Source organism: Triticum aestivum, chromosome 6B (genome assembly GCF_018294505.1).
Source record: "Triticum aestivum cultivar Chinese Spring chromosome 6B, IWGSC CS RefSeq v2.1, whole genome shotgun sequence".
Classification (NCBI taxonomy): Eukaryota; Viridiplantae; Streptophyta; class Magnoliopsida; order Poales; family Poaceae; genus Triticum; species Triticum aestivum.
In genome coordinates this window covers 168107069-168130382 of record NC_057810.1, presented here as the reverse complement: position 1 = coordinate 168130382, position 23314 = coordinate 168107069, and the positions used below count along the sequence as shown (strand labels likewise).

General features: G+C 42.4%; 1 long non-coding RNA gene across 1 annotated transcript; it reads left to right on the top strand.

The window, feature by feature from the left end:
• The first annotated feature begins 9031 nt into the window (after positions 1 to 9031).
• On the top strand, positions 9032 to 12231 carry LOC123133867 (uncharacterized). The gene is made up of 3 exons (XR_006465412.1): positions 9032 to 9593; positions 9680 to 11756; positions 12159 to 12231. It is a non-coding gene; the product is annotated as an uncharacterized lncRNA (long non-coding RNA).
• The last annotated feature ends 11083 nt before the right edge of the window (positions 12232 to 23314 follow it).

The window sequence follows — 23314 nt, the reverse complement described above, 5'->3', positions numbered from 1 at the left end:
TATAAATATACATAAATCATTAAGTTGTCTTCCTTGTCCAACATCAACAATTTTGGCATATAATATTTTGATAAGGGTTCACAATCACAAAAGATTTCTAGGATAGTATATTTATATGTGAATCTTCTCTTCCCTTATTAATTCTTTCATGAGTTGCATCATTGACTAATGCTATGTTTGTCAATCTCTAATAAAATTTCCTACTTATACTTTTTCCTTATGTGGTGCTATCACCTACCATAGGTTTAGTATATGACCTTATTGATTTATCTCCTTTCTTTTATTTATTTAATTTTCTTCCTTTCTTATTCCTTTTCTTTATTTGCAACATGAAAGTATAGAAAGCAAACTCGAACTAACTTTATTATATAACTTGCACACGACTACGAGGATTGATCGCTAAGCAGACTCTCAAATAAGAAATGATCGAACTGACTTTATTTCATATAAAGCAAAAAGATCATACTGAGATAAGTAAAAGCAAAAGGAGAGCGGGATGATACGATACCGGGGCACCTCCCCCAAGCTTGGCGGAAGCCAAGGGGAGAGCCCATACCCTATACTCAGTTCTCCTCTGGTGGTGAAGAAGCTTCTTCCTCCTCCTCGGCCAACAATGCTTCAATTGTTAGCATGGATGGATTTACGGTAGTTTCCTTGCTTGATATATCTGACCAGAAACAGCAAGAAAAGAGAACAGAGGATTTCTTCGTGATACGGTGGTTAAAAAGTTCGTGAAGTATTTATAAAATGTTTTATCTTGCAGGATAAGTACATAGAAGCAAAATAGAGTCCGGAAGGTGCCCCAGATGAGCACAACCCACCTGGGCGCACCAGGCATGCCTGGCGCGCCCTTGTGTCTTGTGCCCACCAGGGGACGTTTCCTAGGAGTTTCTTTATTTCGAAAATTCTAAAATATTCCAGAACTAACAAAAAATATTTTTGTGGATTTTTCGAAGACCGTTTACTTACCATATTACTTACCTCCTTATTTTGATGATTCTGGAGTGTTCCAGAAGGACTCTTTTATGTGTTCTTCCGGTGTCAAAGTTTGGATAATATTACTTTCAACATTGATAGGCGTACCTGAGATATAATGCTTTATTCATTGTCCGTTGACAACCTTCGGGTTAGTGCCTTCGAAATTATTTATATTACCGGCTCCAGACCGGTAGACCTCCTCGATGACATATGGGCCTTCCCATTTCGAGAGGAGCTTTCCTGCAAAAAATCTAAAACGAGAATTGTACAAAAGAACATATTCTCCGACTTTGAACTCATGCTTTTGGATTCTTTTGTCATGCCATCTTTTAACTTTCTCTTTGAACAATTTTGCATTTTCATAAGCCTGGGTTCTCCATTCATCTAAAGAGCTAATATCAAATAACCTATTTTCACCAGCAAGTTTGAAATCATAGTTGAGTTCTTTAATTTCCCAGTATGCTTTATGTTCTAACTCAAGAGGCAAATGACAAGCTTTTCCATAAACCATTTTATAAGGAGACATACCCATAGGATTTTTATATGCTGTTCTATAAGCCCAAAGTGCATCATCTAATTTCTTAGACCAATTCTTCCTGGACCTATTGACAGTCTTTTGCAAGATTAATTTTATTTCCCTATTGCTAAGTTCAACTTGACCACTAGACTGAGGATGATAAGGTGATGCAATTCCGTGGTTAACATCATACTTGGTAAGCATTTTACGGAAAGCACCATGAATAAAATGTGAACCACCATCAGCCATTAAATATCCAGGGACACCAAACCTTGGGAAAATAACTTCCTTCAGAATTTTAATAGAGGTATTGTGATCAACACTACTAGTTGGAATAGCTTCTACCCATTTAGTAACATAATCAACAGCGACCAAAATATGTGTATACCCATTATAGGAAGGAAAAGGTCCCATGTAATCAAATCCCCAAACATCAAATGGTTCAACAGCAAGTGAATAATTCATAGGCATTTCTTGACGCTTACCGATATTACCTATTCTTTGGCATTCATCACAAGATGAGACAAACTTGCGGGCATCCTTGAAGAGAGTAGGCCAATAAAATCCAGATTGCAATACCTTGTGAGCAGTTCTATCTCTAGCGTGATGCCCTCCATAATCTTCGGAGTGACATTTCCATAGGATTTGTCCCTGTTCATGCTCAGGTACACAACGTCTAACAATACCATCAACTCCTTCTTTATAAAGATGTGGGTCATCCCAAAAGTAATGTCTTAAATCATAGAAGAATTTTTTTCTTTTGTTGGCATGTAAAGCTAGGAGGTAAATATTTAGCAACAATGTAATTAGCATAATTAGCATACCAAGGAGTACTATTAGCAATATTTATTGCAGCTAACTGCTCATCAGGAAAACTATCATCAATAGGTAGTGGTTCATCAAGCACATTTTCAAGCCTAGACAAGTTATCTACTACGGGGTTCTCAACTCCTTTTCTATCAATAACATGTAAATTAAATTCTTGTAACAAGAGAACCCAACGAATAAGTCTAGGCTTACCATCTTTCTTTTCCATAAGATATTTAATAGCAGCATGGTCTGTGTGAACAGTTACTTTGGAATCAACAATATAAGGTCTAAATTTATCATAAGCAAACACCACTGCTAAAAATTCTTTTTCAGTAGTGGCATAATTCCTTTGAGCACTATCTAGGGTTTTACTAGCATAATGAATAACATTCAACTTGTTATCAACTCTTTGTCCTAGAACAACCCCAACAGCATAATCACTAGCATCACACATAATTTCAAAAGGCAAGTTCCAATCAAGTGGTTGAACAATAGGTGCAGAAATTAAGGCTTTCTTGAGTGTTTCAAAGGCTTATAAACAATCATCATAAAAAACAAAAGGAACATCCTTTTGCAAAAGATTAGTAATAGGCCTAGATATTTTAGAGAAGTCTTTAATAAATCTTCTATAGAAACCAGCATGACCTAGGAAACTACGAATACCTTTGATGTCCTTAGGACATGGCATTTTCCCAATCGCATCAACCTTAGCTTGGTCCACTTCAATACCTCTTTCAGAAATTTTATGACCCAAGACAATGCCCTCATTAACCATAAAGTGGCACTTCTCCCAATTCAAGACAAGATTTGTTTGTTCACACCTCTGCAAAACTCGCTCAAGATTTCTTAAACAATCATCCAAAAACTTCCCATAAACAGAAAAGTCATCCATGAAAACCTCAACAATCTTTTCAAAAAAATCAGCGAATATAGTAGTCGTACATCTTTGAAAGGTAGCATGTGCATTACATAAACCGAAAGGCATAGTATATAAGCAAAAATTCCAAAAGGACAAGTAAAAGTGGTCTTTTCTTGATCAAAGTATCCATCAAGGAAGCAAAAATGTGTGTTCTTAGATAGTATTTCTAACATTTGATCAATAAAAGGCAGAGGGTAATGATCTTTTCTAGTAGATTTATTTAATTTTCTATAATCAATAACCATTCTATAGCCCGTGACGATTCTTTGTGGAATGGGCTCATTCTTATCATTAGGAACAACAGTAATACGTCCCTTCTTAGGGACACAATGAACATGACTTACCCATTTACTGTCACTATAGGATAGATACCTGCTTCCATAGTTTTAATATTTCAGTTCTTACCACTTCTTTCATCTTTGGATTTAACCGACGTTGATGATCAACAACTGGTTTAGCATCAGGTTCCATATTAATTTTGTGCTGACATAGAGTGGGACCAATGCCCTTTAAATCATCAAGCGTATACCCAATAGCATCTCAGTGCTTCCTTAGAACTTTCAATAATCTTTCTTCTTCATGTTCTGAAAGGTTAGCACTGATAATAACAGGATATATCTTCTTTTCATCAAGATAAGCATATTTCAAAGTGTCTGGCAAAGGTTTTAATTCAAACACAGGGTCACCCTTAGGCGGAGGAGGACCTCCAAGGGTTTCAATAGGAAATTGTGTTTAAGCAGAGGACATTGTTCAAAGAAGATCTTATCTATTTCATTTCTTTCATGCATATGTAAATCATTCTCATGGTCTAGCAAGTATTGTTCTAAAGGATCAGTAGGTGGCACAACAATAGAAGCAAGACCAATTAATTCATGGGATAATTGATTTTATACCCCTAGTTGGGTCACCCTCGGCAGGTTTACCCCTAGTTTTCAAAAACCCTTGATTTTGCCCAAGCACGCTTGCTCCTCTTATGGTTTTGCCCTTCCATCACATTTCCATCCAGTTAGTGCCATTTGACCATGTGTTGACCGTCTATGGACTTTTCATTGGACATTTTTGCCCCTGTTTCCTCACTCTCTCACTAGACACTTCCAAATGGGACCCATCACTCAGAAAACATCCCTCTCTCCTCTCTCTTCTCACTATCATGTGGGACCCACAATGGACCAAATATCTCTAATGGACACAGCCATGTTGTAAACATAATATCAATTTTGCATTACTTGTTTAAGCAATAATTAACACCACATAAACTAAATAAAACACCATTAATTAACACAAATCAGTACTCCTACTTAAGGTCGGTCTCATCTCGAATATATTTAATCACTAGTCCATAGTTGCCAGCTATACAAGCTAATTACATTGTGTCAAGTGTTAAAAAACGTCAAGTCAACAATTTAAAGGACACCCTCTGTAGGATGAGGATGAACTCGCCATAGCAAATGGAATCGGCGTCAGAGCTCGCCAGGCGCTTGGAAACCGCAACTGCAGCGTCGAAGGAGGCCCAGGGAAGGCGCGTGCCACCCTCCTCCACCATCTCTCACTGCTGTGGGTCCCCGACCGCCGCCTAAATTGGCCATCGACGAGATCCGTGTCCCCATCATTAACCGAATCCCCGCTGGCCTTCCTCGAGGCGCTATGGATCTGGGCTAGCGGGAGGCGTCGGTGGAGGATGGCCAACGTTGGCATGGAGGAGGGTCAACGGGGACGCAGCCATTGCAGATATCTAGCCGGAGCTCATGAAATCCTCCTCGTGAGAAGAAAGAAGGAGGATGAGCTCGAGCAACAGCTTGATGCAGGGGATGGCCTGCATGCTTACTCCGATGGCGGGCGGATCCCGGTGAGGACAGGCTGGATCTGGGGCTCGATGCAGGGGATGGCGTTGGTAGTAGCAGACATTGGGGATCTCCGGCGGGGCGATGGCGGGCAGATCCCCTCAAGGACAGGTTGGATCTAGAGGCCAGAGTCGATGACCGGCGGCGCCAACCCAGGTGGATGTAGTGGCATTCCGATGGTGGTGAAGAACGGCGATGGTCATCGGTTCCTCATGGCAGATAAAAGAGAGCGAGGTGAGTTTACAGAGAAAGGGAAAGGGAGAAAGCAAGGAGACTGTTCTGAGGGGACGAGCCCAGCAGACCTGCATGCTTACTCCGACGAGGTTGGCCACCGACGAGCTCGGTTGGATTGACCCGCACGCGGGCGCCAACGTGGCTGGTTGCTTTGTGGCCTTGCACCAAACCATGGCGGCGGAGCACTGAGGGTGGTGCACGGGGGTTAAGATTTGGGAGAGGGAATGTGATCTGGGGCTAGGGTTTGACCGACGGGAGAGAAGGAAGAGAGGATATGGGATGGTTTTTTCGGTGATCGTCCCACTTGGAAGTGTCTGCGGAAAGAGTAATAAAGGAGGGGCAAAATGGTCCATCGGAAAGTCCATAGACGGTCAACACACGGTCAAACAACACTAACTGGACGGAAACGTGACAAAAGGGCAAATTCATACGAGGAGCGAACAGGCTTGGGCAAAATCGAGGGTTTTTGAAAACTAAGGGCTAACCTGCCAAGTGGGACACAACTAGGGGCATGAAATTAATTATCCCTTAATTCATCCTTACTAGGCAATTCTTTTTCATGATGATTTCTACTAAACTTGGAAAAATTAAACTCATGAGATTCATCACCAAAGCTAACATCGACAGTTTGTTTCTTACAATCTATTTTAGCATTGACGGTGTTCAAGAAAGGTCTACCAAATATAATGGGACAAAATTTATCTTGTGGGGTGGTAAGAACAAGAAAATCAGTAGGGTATTTTATCTTTCCACACAAGACTTCAACATCTCTAAGAATCCCAATGGGTGATATAGTATCCCTATCAGCAAGTTTAATAGTAACATCTATGTCTTCTAATTCAGCAGGTGCTACTTCATCTCTAATTTCTTCATATAAGGAGTGGGGAATGGCACTCACACTAGCACCCATGTCACATAAACCATGATAACAATGATCTCCTATTTTAACTGAAACAACAGGCAAGCCAACAACTGGTCTATTTTTATCTTTCCCCTCAGGTTTAACAATTCTAGCAGCTTCTTCACAGAAGTAAATAACATGCCCATCCATATCTTATTCTAAGAGATCTTTAACCATAGCAATGCTAGGTTCTACTTTAATTTGTTCATCAGGTTTAGGTGTTCTAACATAGCTTTTGTTAACCACAGTTGAATTTTTAGCATGTTCTTTTATCCTAACATGGAAAGGTGGTTTCTCAATATAAGGAGAAGGAACAACTGGATCAACATTATAAAGTATAGTTTCTTCTTTAACTGGTGTTGGTTCTTTAATTTCATCTTTAATATGTGGGTGATATTTAACACACTTCTCTTTAGGAAGTTCAACATGAGTAGAAAATGATTCACAAAAAGAGGCTACTATTTCAGAGTCAAGTCCATATTTAGTGCTAAAGTTTTGAAAAGCATCGATATCCATAAAAGTTTGACACAATCATACTTAAGCTTTATACCTGACTCTTTACTTTCGTCAAGTTCCCAATCTTCAGAGTTGCGTTTAATTCTTTCCAAAAGATCCCACTGGAATTCAATAGTTTTCTTCATAAAAGAACCAGCCCAAGAAGTATCTAGCATGGTTTGATCATTACGAGAAAGCCGAGCATAAAAATTCTAAATAATAATTTCTCTTGAGAGCTCATGATTGGGGCATGAATATAACATCGATTTAAGCCTCCCCCAAGCTAGAGTTATACTTTCTCCTTCACGAGGCCAAAAATTGTATATATAATTATGATCACGATGAACTAGATGCACATTTTTTTTTGATGGAACTCCAATTTCAAACGATTCCAATTCCATGATCCAATATCATCGCATAGCCTATACCATGCCAATGATTTTCCCTTCAAAGATAAAGGAAAAACCTTTTTCATAACTTCATCCCTGGGTAAACCTGTAAGATTAAACAATCCACAAATTTGTTCCACATGTATCATGTGCATATCAGGATGTTCAGTTCCATCTCCTGCATAAGGATTAGCTAGCAGTTGTTCTCTCATACCCGAAGGGATTTCATATTCAATATTTTCAGTAGGTGCAGTAGGTTGAGGATAACTAATTGTGGTTCTGAGCGAGGTGAAGATACCCCGAACAAACCCCTCAAAGGATTGTTTTCCATAGTAACAAGTGACAATAAATTTCAGCACACTATATAAGTGTTTCCTTACCGAATTCCACTTACCAAAGGCACTTCACTCCCCGGCAACGGCGCCAGAAAATAGCCTTGATGACCCACAAGTATATGGGGTCAATTGTAGCTCTTTTCGATAAGTAAGAGGGTCGAACCCAACGAGGAGCAGAAGGAAATTACAAGTGGTTTTCAGCAAGGTAATGTCTGCAAGTGCTAAAATTGTAAGTAGCATAGTAGTTTGGTAGCAAGATAATTTGTAACGAGCGAGTAACAATAGTAGTAACAAAAGTGCAGCAAGGTAGCCCAATCCTTTTGAGGCAAAGGACATGCCAAAACGGTTTCTTATGATAAGTAAAGTGTTCTTGAGGGTACACGGGAATTTCATCTAGTTACTTTCATCATGTTGGTTTGATTTGTGTTCACTACTTTGATAATTTGATATGTGGGTGGACCAGTGCTTAGGTGCTGTTCTAACTTGAACAAACCTCCTACTTATGATTAACCCTCACGCAAGCATCCGCAACTACGAGAAAAGTATTAAGAATAAATTCTAACCATAGCATTAAACTCTAGGATTCAATCGGTCCCTTATAGAATAGTGCATAAACTAGGGTTTAAGTTTCTGTCACTCTCACAACCCACCATCTATTTAATACTCCACCATGCATTCCCTTAGGCCCAAATATGGTGAAGTGTCCTATAGTCGACGTTCACATGACACCACTAAGAGAATGGCAACATACATGCCATCAAAATATCGAACACATATCAAGTTCACATGATTACTTGCAACATGATTTCTCCCATGACCTCAAGAACGAAAGTAACTACTCACAAACAATAAACATGCTCAAGAACAGAGGGGTATTGAATAGCATAATGGATCTGAACATATAATCTTCCACCAAATAAACCTTATTGTAATCAACTACAAGACGTAATCAACACTACTAGTCACCCACGGGCACCAATCTATAGTTTTGATACAAAGATTGAAGGCAAGAGATGAACTAGGGTTTCAGAGGAGTTGGTGCTGTGAAGATGTTGATGAAGATGGCCCTCGCCAAGATGGGAGAGTTGTTGGTGATGATGATGACGATGATTTCCCCCTCCTGGAGGGAAGTTCCCCCGGCCGAATCGCTCCACCGGAGGGCAAAAGTGCTCCTGTCCAAGTTCCGCCTTGACCCGGCGGTGCTTCATCCCGAATGTCCTCCTCTTATTTTTTTCTAGGTAAAAATGACTTATTTAAACCATTAAAGAGTCTAGCCAACTCGCATGGAGGAGGCTCCCCTGATTTGCATCCTTCCTAGCCGTTCGATCCTGGTCAACGCGGTCTTTTTTCGCTGCTGGCCATTAGATCCTTGCTGGGAATTCATCTGTGTCGTTTTCACCGCGTGGTAGATCCTGAATGGGGTATGACATGTGGGCTCGGGTTGGCTCCGATTGGCTGGGTGTGAGTTTTTCGTGTGCGCGGGGCAGCCTCTCCTGTCGCGCCGCGTGCGCGCGCGGTGTCGTGGGGACGTGCGGGCCTGTGGTTGGGCGTGGGCATGAACCATAGCCCCCAGTCCCCAGCAGCCACACCCTTAACCCCTCCCTCCTCACTCCCTCGCCACATTGTCGCATCATCTCCCTCATCACCGACCGCTACAACAGGAGATTTGCCGCTCCTCCTCCATCATCACCAGCCGTAGCACCAAGAGATCTGCCACCGACGAGATCCAGCGCCTTGCAAGGTCCTCGGGTCGGCCTTGTCGTGCCCGCCACTCTGTCGACCAGATATGCGCCCTTGACTCCCTCTTCTCTCGCGTTGCATGGTGCCTGCTGCTCCAGCATGCCATGGTTAACTCATGGATGACAGGGCCATGGACCGGTCCTTGAAGGAGAGAAGGAAGATGGGGAAGAGAGAAGGAAGGAGAGGAGGGAGAAGGAGAGAGGAAAGAGGAGAGGGACGTGCAGCGGTAGATGGGAGATGGTCATTGGCCGGCATCTCCTTCCCTTCTCTTCTCACCATCTCCTCTTCTTTGGAGCTAGTTGAGTGATCCATGGTGAGGAAGATGGGGAAGACATAGACAGCAAAGAAGACAACTCGGCCCTGCTACTGATGCGCCACGGGCCACTTCAGTCAGGTGCCTTCCATTCTTCCTCCCTCAGGATTTTCAATCCAAGGTTAGTTTTCCTTTCTATCTATATATGCTTCTACATAATATTTGGTTTATGTACTCTGTGCTTGACAAAATGACAAGGCCTTGCAGCAGAGCATAAAATGGAGCCGGCAACAGGGATCATGGAAAAACAACGGTGGCTGAATAGTGGACACCCGAAGCTGGCCGAGACAGAGGGATGCAGTGCAGGGCAGAAGAGGGCGTCCATGTGGTATCTGTTTCTGCTCATCTTCAGCTTGCAGGTTGCTGAATTTTCTCCTCTTTTTTCTGGTTTGCTTTGATCAGTGGAACAAGTCGCACAACATGTGTTTGCATAAATGCTTCTCACAGATCAAGGCTTCTATGTGCAGGTGAGCGGTTTACTAAAGTTCTAGCCCGTCCATACTACATGCTCCCAGAGGCATTAAAGCACAACTATGGCTCTGAAATCGTTGTCTGGATTGTAGGAGTTATACTTTACATACTTCCTTGTGGTGTGCAAACATTTTTGGAAGGTACTTACTTTCCTTCATTGGACAAAATATATGTTGTGAAGAAATTATAAATCACCTTACAAATTGTCCATGCCGCCGCCTTGATTCGCTAGCCGCTGCCTAGAGTCACCCTGCTGTCGTCTCAAGCCAAACCGTGCGTCAACTCCACCACTGCAGCCAGGAATCCCTTCCCTGGCAAGCTTACTTCCTCTGAATCCCAGCTCTACCTGGTCCTCCTGTCGAGCTTATTACATCTATGATGTGTGTGTGCTTGCTACCTTGCTGCTGGGTGCTTTGTCGTTGGGTGTTGAGCCGCTGATGTCCTGATGCCGATGCTTTGTTGTATATATATTTGTATAATGCTTGTATCTTGCTTTGTTCTAAACTGACTGTTTTCCTTGTTGTGGCTGACCTGCTGATATTGCTGCTTTGCTGGCCAGGGAGTAAGTTCAATGATATACAGACACAAGAGATATTCAGTTATGTTGTTGGGGAAATTAATGATCATTCAGTCAACAAATGGGGCAATATCTTGATCTCATTTCATCGTAGGCATTGATTATTTGTTGTCTTCTTTGCATGCATTTTATTAATTATTTATACATACTTGTCGTATCTTTGTACTGTTGTTTTTATAAAATGTCGTTTCCTGTGTGCCCGTTTCCATATCATCGTATGTATGTTGCTGTACGACACTTCATAGCAAAAACTTATACTCACTAAAGAAAGTGTTCCTTTTCTTGTTCCATTGCTCGATAAGTATGATCATGTTTCTACTGATTGATTATACATATGATCTTTCTTTTGATTATTTTGTGGTGTTTCTGATTGACACTATGAGGCGCTTCCTTGTCATGCAGATTCATCCTTTAGTTAAATTCTGATGATGATATGGCTGTAAATTAGTCTGGTATATGCCAATAGTTGTCTCTCCTAGAAGATTTTTTGTCAGAATAGCTTACTAAAGATTTGGTTGTTTGTCTAGATTTTACACCCAACTATAAGAATGGGTGACAACACTGATTGGCTCTATTGTGCTTCTGTGTTGTCCAGATGCATCATTTACTTATACACTAATGATATTGTTGTAGCTAAACAAATGGGTCAAAACCACATCAACCCAGCTATAAGAATGCAATCTTATGATTCATACTCACCTATGGATGCTATATTGTACATTCTTTTGATGAAACTATATTGTACATTTAATAACATGACTTCTTCCATGAGAGAGCACTTCTTACAGGTTTAACTGAGTGAGATGGGGTTTAGGCACAAGAAGAGGAACCATGGGTGGGTGCTCTTGCAATGCTCGGCTAACTCCCAAGACTGCTAGGGGAAGGACTTCCTGGTGCGTGTGTGATTTCCTTCGAACCAAATGAACCTAACAGAAAGTCAGAAACACACACACACACACATGCATTTTGTTCTTGTCCCTGATGCTGTGTTGTTATTGGTGTAGCCGCTGGAGAGGAAAGAGCAGAGGATGTCTTGGGGGCTTGATCATTTTATCTGTCTGTGCAGGGATGGCAAGGCAGATTGAAGGTGGTCACGGCCATCTCACAGAGATGGTGCAAGCTGTCAAGAATCACGGTGCTGGGGCACTACACTTCGCCTCCGGGTGCAAGATGGCGGAAGTGTGCGAGTACCTGTTGAGGTTGTCCAGGTGGACGTGGATGCTGTTGACCAAGCAGGTGTGTCTATGCAAATTTAGCGTGACCTTGTTACATAGAAAGTCTTAATGTATGCTCAGAAAACTTCATTTGTTCTGAATTTTGAATGTAAATGCATAAGCTTCCTTTCCTGTGGTCTTGGAAGGTAGAACACCTATGGTTTGGGCAATCACTGCTGATAAAATTGGGTACTTGAATATTGTCAGGTGTCATCTTGATCATGGTGCCAATCCTGACATAATGGAGTTTACTGTACATGAGGCCGTAAAATATGAAGTATAAAACATATCATATATTTTATTTGGCATAGAGCATTGTCACAAATTGATTCATTTCATAACTCCATTGATAAAAGTTGAAAGAAACAAAGTGAAGCATATAATAATTTCTTAACTCACGTTATATTCTATACATTTGATTTAGGGCATTGTGAAATAGTAGAACTCTTGCTCTCTAGGGGTGCTTATGTCGATCTATTTTATATGGATCATGGGACTCCATTGCATGATAAACATAAGCAGGATGTAACCGTGAAGATTTTTTTGGATCACATGTAGCGACCAGACCTCAAATACTTTGATCTCTGTGCATAAGTGTCATCCCTGGATCGGTAATGCTGACACACACAATACTTGAAGGATTTATAACAGAGTAGCAATCACACACTTATTACACCAAATGTCTCAAAAGAGAACTTATTACAATAAATATGGCTTAAGGCCATCTAATAACAATAACAACGGAAGGCTTGGAAGATAAAGTGAGTCCATCAACTCCAACGGCATCACTGAGTATAAGACCATGACCTATGGCACCTTACTCGTCGTCTGAAAAGTCTGCAACATGAACGTTGCATCCCGAAAACGGGTTAGCACATGGAATATACTGGCAATGTAACACATAGAGTGTAATGAATAGAATATAGCTATCACTACATGCATATATGGCTGGTGGGAAGCTCTATGGTTACAGTTTTGCATAAAGCCAATTTTTCCCTACAACAAAGGAATAAATTTTATTTAACTATCATGGTGGTTGTTAAACATTGAGAAGGTTCACCCAACTCAATCCCAATTAAGCAAAAACATTAAACCCAACAAATTAAATTAAGAAAGATGATGAGATTCACATGATAATCCAAATACTAGATACTCAAAACATCCATAACCGGGGACACGGCTAACCATGATTAGTTTGTACACTCTACAGAGGTTTGCGCACTTTTTCCCACAAGACCCGATCTCCTCCATTGGATTTCTTGCACTACATGGTGTTTGAGAAATGGATGATCGAGACACAGTCTTTCAAAAGCGTTAGCACCTTACGATGGGTAGACAGTTACACCTACTTTCCCCTACATCTGCTAGTCTACCACTGTAAGAGTTCACACGACTTAATCAACTATGCTAGAGCCCATAGTAGCTTGCGGCTGCACACGGAAGTTTCTAGCATGAATAATCTCATGATCCCTTTGAGCCTGGGTGGCGGTCCATTGGAAAATCACACGGTACCCCGGGATTTCCAAAAATACAGGCAACACTAGGTTCGCTAGGTGCCTCAATCCACCCAGATGTGTATTAAAGTTGCCACCTTAAGTTGAACCATTAATTAACAAACTCACATCTGTCATGGATACACTCACCCAATCCACATCTACTAGCATAGCATAGCAATATAAGCAAACGTAGAAGTAACTCCCAAAGGTTTGATAATAAACAGGACATAGGTACTACCTCATCTACTTCCCAAAACCCACATGGTAATCAGATCCTAACCATGAAATTGTTTGAGGATTGTTCTAATGCAATAATACTGGGTAGTAAAGAGGTATGATCAAAGTGTTACTTGCCTTGCTGATAATCCGTCAAACCTAGAGACTCATAGTAGCACGCTGCGCACTCTAGGTACTCTATCACAAACAAACAAGCATACAATAAGCACTCATCTAATGCACGGGTAAAACTCAAATACAAGATCTAACCAGAAAGTTCAACTTAAGAACTCCGGCTTGCAAAAAGAATCAAATCAAACGAAGCAACGAAACTCAAACGGCGAAAGAAACAAGCTTCGTTTACTAATATGGACCTAAGTCAAATTTTACAGGAACAAAAGCTTGTTTGAGTTGGTTAAACGGAAAGAGGGTTTCGAGACAAAACTCTAGGCGCTTGAATCGCTGATTCCGATAAACGAGTGAAAAGTTATACTAAAACAAAATCGGATCCGAAATCACGATCGAAAATAATCACGAAAAACCCGTGAAAAAGAAAAACGAACGAACACGCTAACGAACGAACGTTCGCCGTCTGCGGCTAAAAGGTGGAAACCGTTCGTTAAAATGAACGAATGAACAAGCGTTCTCTAAAAATTAAACCGAGAAAAACCGACGAACCGATAAAAAAAAGGATCTAGGTTTAAAAAACTAAACGGTTTTATAAAAACAAACCGGCGGCGGCTACATCGGGTCCGGCGCGTATTCCGGCAAGGTCGGCGAGGCAGCGGCGGGCTCCGGTGGGGTCGACTAGGGGCTGCGGGGCGGCAGATCCGACGGCGGCGGTGGCGGGGTTCGGCGGCGGCTGCGGCTGCGGCTAGGGTTCGGCGCGGGCTGGGCTGGCGGTGGTGTGGGCTTTGGGGCAGGGGGCCCCGGCTTATAAAGCCCCACGGGCGGAGTCCCGCTCGGGTGCGGCCCGGAGTCGGTTTGACTTTTTTAAAATAATTCTGACATGCAGGAAAAGAAAGAAAAGAAATACTAAACGGACTCCAAAAATTCCGAAATAAAATTTCCCCGTCCTCTAAAAAAAGCCGGACAAGATAAACTTTTATTTGGGCCTAAAAATGCAATTTTGAAAAAACACGTATTTTTCCTAATTCAAATAAAATAGCGATAAAACTCCGAAATAAAATCTTATTTCATTTTTAATATTAAATCTTCAATATTTCTTTATTTTTGGGAAAGTCATTTTATTCCCTCTCTTTTATTTTTATAAAAGAAATATATGAAAATAAAATAATTAAAATCAAATGATCCTATTTTCAAAATTTGAGAAAACTCAAATATGAAAATAACGAAATCCCCAACTCTCTCCGTGGGTCCTTGAGTTGCGTAGAATTTCTAGGATCAAGCCAAAATGCAGTAAAATATGATATGCAATGATGATCTATGTATAACATTCCAAATTGAAAATTTGGGATGTTACATCACAATTCAGATGTAAGTTCCATTCCGTGTGTCTTTATTATCTAAAATTACATTCCTTTACAATTTTCTCACTATTATATTTGATAACCTTTGGAACTTGAACTTTGATCGACAGATAATTATGACTCTTCGAAGTCAGAAAAATTGTCAATTTATTTTGGGGTCGATGTTATTGTGGCATCAATACGACTTCATTCCACTTGATCCGGCATGATACAAGTCAATAACTCCTCGCTTTGATTTCTTCATCATGAATGCCTATATGCATTTTTAATGACCTTTATTGTTCGTGTCGAGTGAATAAGAATTGCAGCAGTTTCTCAATGTCGACCTCACTTGATATCCTTTTGTTTTATTATGAGAAGATCAAGAGCTTTGATATGATGAAGTGCATAGTATATTTGAAACATGTAGTAATTTTATATAAAGTATTCCTAATTTATATAACTTTTGTTCAAGTCCTATCTAGATCAAAATCATAATCTTGCATTTCGTTTTTGACATAATCTATATATAATGTCTTGGGTAAGATAGAAGACCTCTTGGCTTAGAAACTTTTTGAAATAGTTGGTCAATGCCAAGGTATATGATTTGTTTATATCTGCTTCTATTTGTATGCATTTTTGTTCATCTTCAAAATATTTCCTGCATGTCTCATCTGTACACACGTGTGTGCTTGTTCTTGTCATTGAGTTGAGTTAGTGAATTGGTTGGTGATGTTTTGTTGGTAGCCACTCAGAGCCACTCTATATTGTTGAATTTGAGATTTTTCCAGTGATGTATTAATCTTCACACGACCAGATTTCAGTGTTTTTTCTGGTGACTGTTAGACAGAGACATGAATTCCAGGTCTACTTCTTTTCTTCATTTTATGAAATACTCAATAATTCCTACCTTTCTTGGAAGTGCAGGTACATACTACTATTAATTAACTCCCATGTTTAGTGTTTGGGACAAGTGGCATGCACTATCACGTCTGTATGATATGGCCGAGTTTAGATGAAATAGTTTTGCATGTTTGGATATATCCTAGTAAATTATGGGTTTGATCTCCAAATGTGCTTGAACATAATAAGTGAAGGAAGATGCTTGGTTTGATTTGAGCAAAGAGGTTGTACAAATACTATCTAAATGGTTTGGATGATTTTCGCCTGAAAAGACGGAAAGAGTTATTTTTCTTGTGTTCTTTTCCTGTTTGATACTTCCAGACGTCTTCATGGATCGGTTATTTTGAAACCAAGAAAAGTGTTGCATTTCCTTGGGGACCTTAGTTTTGGCTCTGTCCTTGCTCATAGTACATGTAAAAAGGATTGTGTGCATTAAAATGTTATGTGAAATACATTGCTATTGAAAGAAATCTTTGCCAGGAGGCTATCTAATTTTGATTTATATAAAGCGATCTAAATGCTTATCATGTGTATTTGCTCAAGCATAAAGTTATTGAAAATGCAAATATTTTCGTCGAGCACATGAATTCAAATGGGTCTCTGCGCCATTTGGCACAACTGGTAAAAGTTTGGTGTAACCATTGCTAAATAAATACATCCATGTCTGCGGTTATTTTAACTTAGGTTTCTTACATGATAAGCATATTTTCAGACTAAACTTATCCATGTTATACAATCTTTTCTTTTTCCAAACTCATATTTCGTAGCATGATAAACATGTTTTAAAAATAGCATGGTTTGATAGATGGCCCTTGCAGCATGAAACTATTTTAATCGACAACATGGCTTTAGCCGGTCTCTGCGCCATTTGGCGCAACGGGTCAACTAGTATACCAGAAGATGGGCACTAGAGGTGGGCCGAGGAGGGCACAACTCACCAGGGCGCGTGATGGGCTCGCTGGCGTGCCCAGGTGGGTTGTGCCCACCTGGTGGGCCCTCTCTGGTAGATATTTGCTCCAATATTTCTTAAATAATCCATAAAAATTCCCCGTGGAGGTTCAACTTGTTTGGAGTTGTGCAGAATAGGTAGCCTGATGTAGCTTTTTCAGGTCCAGATTTCCAGCTACCAGAATTCTCCCTCTTGATATATACCTTGCAAATTATGAGAGAAAAGGCATTAGAATTACTCCAAAAAGCATTATTATGGATAAAAACATTATAAATAACAGTAAGAAAACATGATGCGAAATGGACATATCACGCGCCGGCCCGCCTCACCCCGGATGCCCCGCCGGCCCGCCTCGCCTACTCGCCTCACCACCCCGGCCGCTCGAAGGTGAGATTTTTTTAGATTTAGTTTAATTAGGTTTACTATAATTTAGTTTAGGTTTAGTTTAGTTTAGTTAGTTTATTTTTGTTTTAGTTTAGTTTAATTTAGGTTAATTTTTTGGTTTTGGTTTGGTTTAGTTAATTTAGTTTAGTTTAGGTTAAGTTTCTGGTTGATTTTGAACATGTGAAATTTGTTGTTATTTTTTTAGTTAAATCATTTATTCCCGCATCGACGTCGATGATGCCTGTCCCGCATCCTCGTTGTCGACTTGGCGGAGGATGCCTACTCGATCAGAGGGGCCATGTCCGAGATTGGGCTCCGTCGGGCTGGTACTGGGAGGTTCTACCTTCCGGGGGGGCGCAGCTTGGTGAGGAGCCAGCCCGTCATTGACCCAAACCTTGTTTGGTAGCGGTCACGTGGGCTAGTGATGGTGCCGAGGCTTTCGGACACCGCGGAGGTGGTACGTCACCGTGTCAGCGAGGAGGACGAGCACGTCCGTCGCTACATGGTTGCATTGGAGGGCAGGTTCGACAATACCTGGCAGGTTCTTCAGGGACCTCACTAGAGCTATGATCCTATGATGGTTCCTTTTCTTTGGGTGTCCACCACCCACGCCGATACCCATCGTTCACTACGGTTCTAGCTGTATTAGCGATGCTATATGTATGATACTATTCGAGATGTATTAGCGATAATATTCGATGATGTACAGACGCAACAAATGACGTAGTTTTGCCTATTCAATGCATGCTAATTTAGTTTACCTGGGGACGAGTGGGTTAGGGGGTTCCTCGGTGTTTATGGTACCCTAAATAGCAAGTATCGTCAGTGCGAGATACATGTGGCCGTCGGTGTTGAATACTAAAATCCACGTCCCACAAGTGACACAGTGGTCCCGCGTCCACATCAACAGTTCTCGACGTCGATGGTGGTCGAACACCATCGCGAATTTGTTTGGCAGCCTCTGAGATGACAATTGAAAGCTAAGTGTTGAAACTTGAAACACCCAAACTGACTCAACTAGGTTTGGTTGTTTGAACTTTCAAAACTTGGCTTTAATCCTTATTGCAAAGGCTGCCAGACAAATTTGCTAAGGTGTTCGACCGTCATCGGCCACCAAAACTATTGTTGTTGGACACCGGGCGTCGGGGTCACTTGTGGGAGGTGGATCTAGTGTTCAACGCCGAGCGCCTCATGTATCTTGCACCGATGATACTTGATATTTAGGGTTCTATCGACACCGAGGAACCCCTAACCCGCTCATCCTATTGTAAATATTTAGTCAGGTTGACGGAAAAAACAATATTGCTATGAAACTCATCTTTCAATTTAAATGTGCAGTTTTTTCGTCGCTATGAGGGTCTAGTGTTCAACGAGCTCCGCCCCTGCGTTCTTGGGTTAGCACAAATGACATCTCCTTCCCCCCCTTGATTGGCTCTGTTCCGGTCTTCCCCCGTTGGATCAATTGTTACCTTAGTTGCAATCTTCATCGCATTTGTTGTGATGAGGGTAAGTTTTCTCTAGTGTTTTGCTTAACAAATGCATACTTAGCTACTTTCCTCCTAAATGGCATAACTACCTAAGTTAGACAAAAAATGAGCTATACTTAGCTTTCTTTCCTAAAAAATGTCATGATAATCTTTGTTACCTCCAAAATGATATAGACTTACCTTACTTTCCTGGAAAATGACATAATAACCTTAGTAAGCTCCAAAATTACCTATTTACCATGACCTACACTTAGCATTTTTACCTAGCTTAGCATAAAATGGCATTTTACCTACCTTAGTTAGACGAAGAAGAAGAAGATAAAAAAGAGGAGAGGAGAAAAAGAAAGAGAAGAAAAAAAATCTTCTTCTTCTTCCTTTTCTTCCTCTTCTTCATCTTCTTCTTCTTCTTCTTTTTCTAGCTAGTCTTCTTCTTCTTCTTCTTCTTCTTCTTCTTCTTCTTCTTCTTCTTCTTCTTCTTCTTCTTCTTCTTCTTCTTCTTCTTCTTCTTCTTCTTCTTCTTCTTCTTCTTCTTCTTCTTCTTCTTCTTCTTCTTCTTCTTCTTCTTCTTCTTCTTCTTCTTCTTCTTCTTCTTCTTCTTCTTCTTCTTCTTCTTCTTCTAACTTGCTTCTTTCCCAATTTGCAGATTTTCTTTAGATGAGGAAGAAGCTTGCGTTGATTGAGTCTAATCTTCTCTTTATGCTCCCATGTTGTTTTGATTTGCTTTATATGAGGAAGCTTGCTACCTATATATGTATGGATGGATGAAACATTGTATGCTTGTTGTTGGATATGTTGGCTATGTATATGTGTTGGATGAAACCATTTGCTATGTATATGTGTTGGATGATCATATCCACATGGCAGGGATATGATTTGTATATATATATAGCCGGTCTATTATGCTAATATTAGCAGAATAACTATTCTGATAACACTTCCGCACTGCATGCTCAACGCAAGTGCACGTCATTGTTTGAACCAAGTGTGCTGCAGTACTCAGGCGAGTGAACTTCGTGTCTGAAAAAACTGCATGCGGTGTTTTTTCGGTACTGTTTTCGCTCTAGGTTTTTAACCGTTTGGCGGAACGAGGCATATAATATATCGTTGGAAAGCTACAGATTAGGCGCAACTTCACCATGTTGAACACTTTTTGAGATTACTCGCGGTTTAAGAGCAGTTTCGAAAATGGTGGGCGCCCAACGAGTGGCAGCGAGCGTATTTCCGCATTTTTTCGCAAACCACTTATCGTAATGAAGCAAATGATACACCGTTGGAAAGATATCATCGAGGCGCATCTTTTTCATATATACAATTTTATCTAATTCGTTATAGTTTAAGAGCAGTTTCAAATTTACTAAATCGCGGAATTCTATTTTTCATATTTTTTCAAACTTTTGGTACTGTTTTCGCTCAAATTTTCTAACCGTTTGTCGCAACGAGACGTGTAATATAGCGTTGAAAAGCTATGGACGAGGCACAACTTTCATATGTTCAAATGTTTTTGAGATTCCTTACGGTTTTAAGTTATTTTTGAAAAACGTGTTGTGGACGCCGAGTGGCTGCGGCCGTTTTTCATAAATTTTTTCAAACTGCTCGTCGGAATGATCCAAATGATACACTGTTGGAAAGATATCGTCGAGATGCTACTTTTTCATGTAGAACACTTTCTCTAATTCCTTACGGTTTAAGAGCAGTTTTGATTTTACCAAAACGCGGACACTCTGTTTTTCGCGACACCCAAATCGACGTGTGTACTGCATCAGACAGAAAACCACACTTCTTCAAACTAAAAACTGCACTACATCAGACGAGGAAGTGAACCACATGATTTCTTTTGTCAGGCGTAAATTTTCTCAAACAAGTTTTTGTTGTCTTTTTTTCAACATTTTTTATGAACAAGAGTGGATCGCAGAGACGGGGCAAGTGAACCGCGACATATATTTAAGCGAACCACATTATATTTTTGTTGTTTTGCCAAAAAAAATCGCATTTCAATGTTGTGCGCAAGTGAACAACATCACTATCAAAAGTGAACCACATCCGAGGACCAAACGCACTGCATGTGTTGATTTTAGTCGAGTGAGTTTTGAAACACACGAAGTAAATTGCACTTCATACAAAGGGGTAATGAGCTGCTACACACAAAGTGAACCCCATTGAAAAATGAATAAGTGAACCAAAACAGGCGCACTACACGCACACACGCTCTCAACTACAAGCACATGTCCTCCTCTGCTTGCACAAGCGCTCTAAACTGCAAGCACTCATGAGGTGAAGTGCACTGCATGTGGAAGAGTGATGTTGACCCCGACTTTTCTTTGCTCGTTTGACCCGTGGAAGAAGAACAACTAGCACCGCACCGCAGAGGGGTTCCTCTGAATTTGGCCATCAACACAGTGGTGCAGACGTGGTGCTCGTCCCCTGGTGCTCCACACCCATCATTGAGCACTACACACACCCACACGCCGCACTGCACGCACTGACGTGCCGCACTGCATTCCCATGCTCATGACTCCACATTTTGCAGACCGCCCGACCCGAGCTATGCAAATGGCGAACCACTCCCCAGCGAACTGCATTTGATTTAATGATTTGTGGCCTGAAACGAAAAATGAGCAGAAATCAAAAGTGCACTGCACTGGGCAACCGCACAAGATGAAGTGCACATCCAAAATCTGCAAAAACAAAGAGAAAAAGGCCTGTTGTGAACTGCATCGGCAACAACTCATGTTCCCAGGATATCGTCGCCGTTGTTGACCGTCTTCGCGCACTCTGGGCGGCTGCAGGTGAGGTGGAGTTCCTTAGGGCCAACCGTCCGGGCACGAGGTTGGATGCCCGCAGATGCGTGAAGAGGCACCGATGTAGGGCAGCCTGCTCGATCCCGACGACTCGAGGGTCGCGAGGCACCATGGATGAACGAACCAGGGCCATCGGCGAGGGAGCATGCGTGGGTCAATGACTGCTGCTGCTCGATCCTGTCTGCTAATGGCGCGGCAGGGCCAGCTCCACCCGGATCTCGTGGTCACGGGACAGATCTACACCGACAGTCGCGCGTGACGCTTGAGGGCGGCGCGCCTAGATCAGCCCCGGGGCGGTGGGAAGACGCGGTAGGATGATGGGGGCTGCGTGGGGTTGGAGTTGGCTGGGACCGGGAGGGATGTGGGGGCGGCGGAGGAGAGTGGGGAAGAAGGTGGAGGTGGGGAGGCGTGGGGATCTGGCAGGGGAGGTCGCCAGGGGTTGGGTGGCCTCTAGTGGCCTGTTGGCCATGGAGAGGGTGGGGATTGGGGGTTGTGGGGAAGAAGCTGAGGGGGCTGTTTTGTCGTTGGAATGCACTACAAGCGTGCCCGCCCGAGGACTGTGGTGTGCAATGAACCGTACTGCAGTGCACCTAGGTGGTATCTGCCGGTGTGTGTGGTGGCCATGGCCTCGGCCATTGAGCTCAGCGGTGATGGAGAGGAAGGGGTACACGATGAGGGATGGAATGGAACGAAAGGGGTGATGCTGTGGCTGTTGCTGTCGGCGAAGGTCGCGAGACGACGCCCCGTGAGCGCGGCAATGGGAGAACAGGGGAGGCGCACTTGAGCCCCTAGATTTGCGCAATGGGTGCAGTCCACACGCCCACCCCTGCCTCCCCTGCCGCCGCCGGCGAACGTCAGTGGATGGGGGGAAGGAAGGTGGCGGCAAGACCAGGCTTGGGCGGTGGAGTGGGGCACCACGGTGACCCCGGGTGCGGCCCGGCCTAGGGATGGAGGAAGGAGGTTAGGGGCGGCGGGGCTGGATCCAGCCGGATCAATCACTGAGGAGGTGTGTGGGGAGTGGGCAAGGCGCATACGGGCAGCAGAGGGAGGTCAGAGGAGGCGCGCCGGGGAGGGTGGGGGCGGTGGGGCGCCGCGGGGGGTGGGGGTGGTGGGGAGCGGCGCAGCGGGGGTCGGAGGTGGTGGAACACCGCGGGAGTGGGGAGCGGTGGCGCGTCGGAGGAGATGTGGTTGGTGGCGCGGGGGGGGGGGGGGTTGTGGTGGGGAAGAAGGTGGGCAACGAGGGTGGGTAGAAAGTGGGGGTACGGGGGTTGGCCTAATGCAGTTTTCTCGCATTCTCGCATCACTGTGTGGTCCGGGTCAGGTTGATTATTAGCATGTAAGATTTAGCAGAATAAGACGTTTTGATGTGCAGAATAAGACTGCTAAGGGTGTTATTAGAATAGACCCACCCTATATATTAGCAGAATAGCAGCGGCCAGAATAGACCACTTTCGAGATTTCTTCTAAACCACTTGTCGGAATGAAGCAAACGATACGCCGTTGAATAGATATCGTCGAGGCGCATCTTTTCCATATATAAATCTTTCTCTAATTCGTTACGGTTTAAGAGCAGTTTCAAATTTACTAAATCACGGAATTCTGTTTTTCAAATTTTTTCAAATTTTCGGTACTGTTTTCGCTCCTGTTTTTTAACCGTTTGTCGAAACGAGGCGTGTAATATATCGTTGAAAAGCTATGGACGAGGCGCAACTTTCATATGTTGCAATGTTTTTGAGATTCCTTACGGTTTTAAGTTAATTTTGAAAATCGTGCGGCAGACGACGAGTGGCAGCGGTCGTTTTTCGCGATTTTTTTGCAAACCGCTGGTCGGAATGATTCAAACGTTACGCCGTTGGAAAGGTATTGACGAGGCGCAAC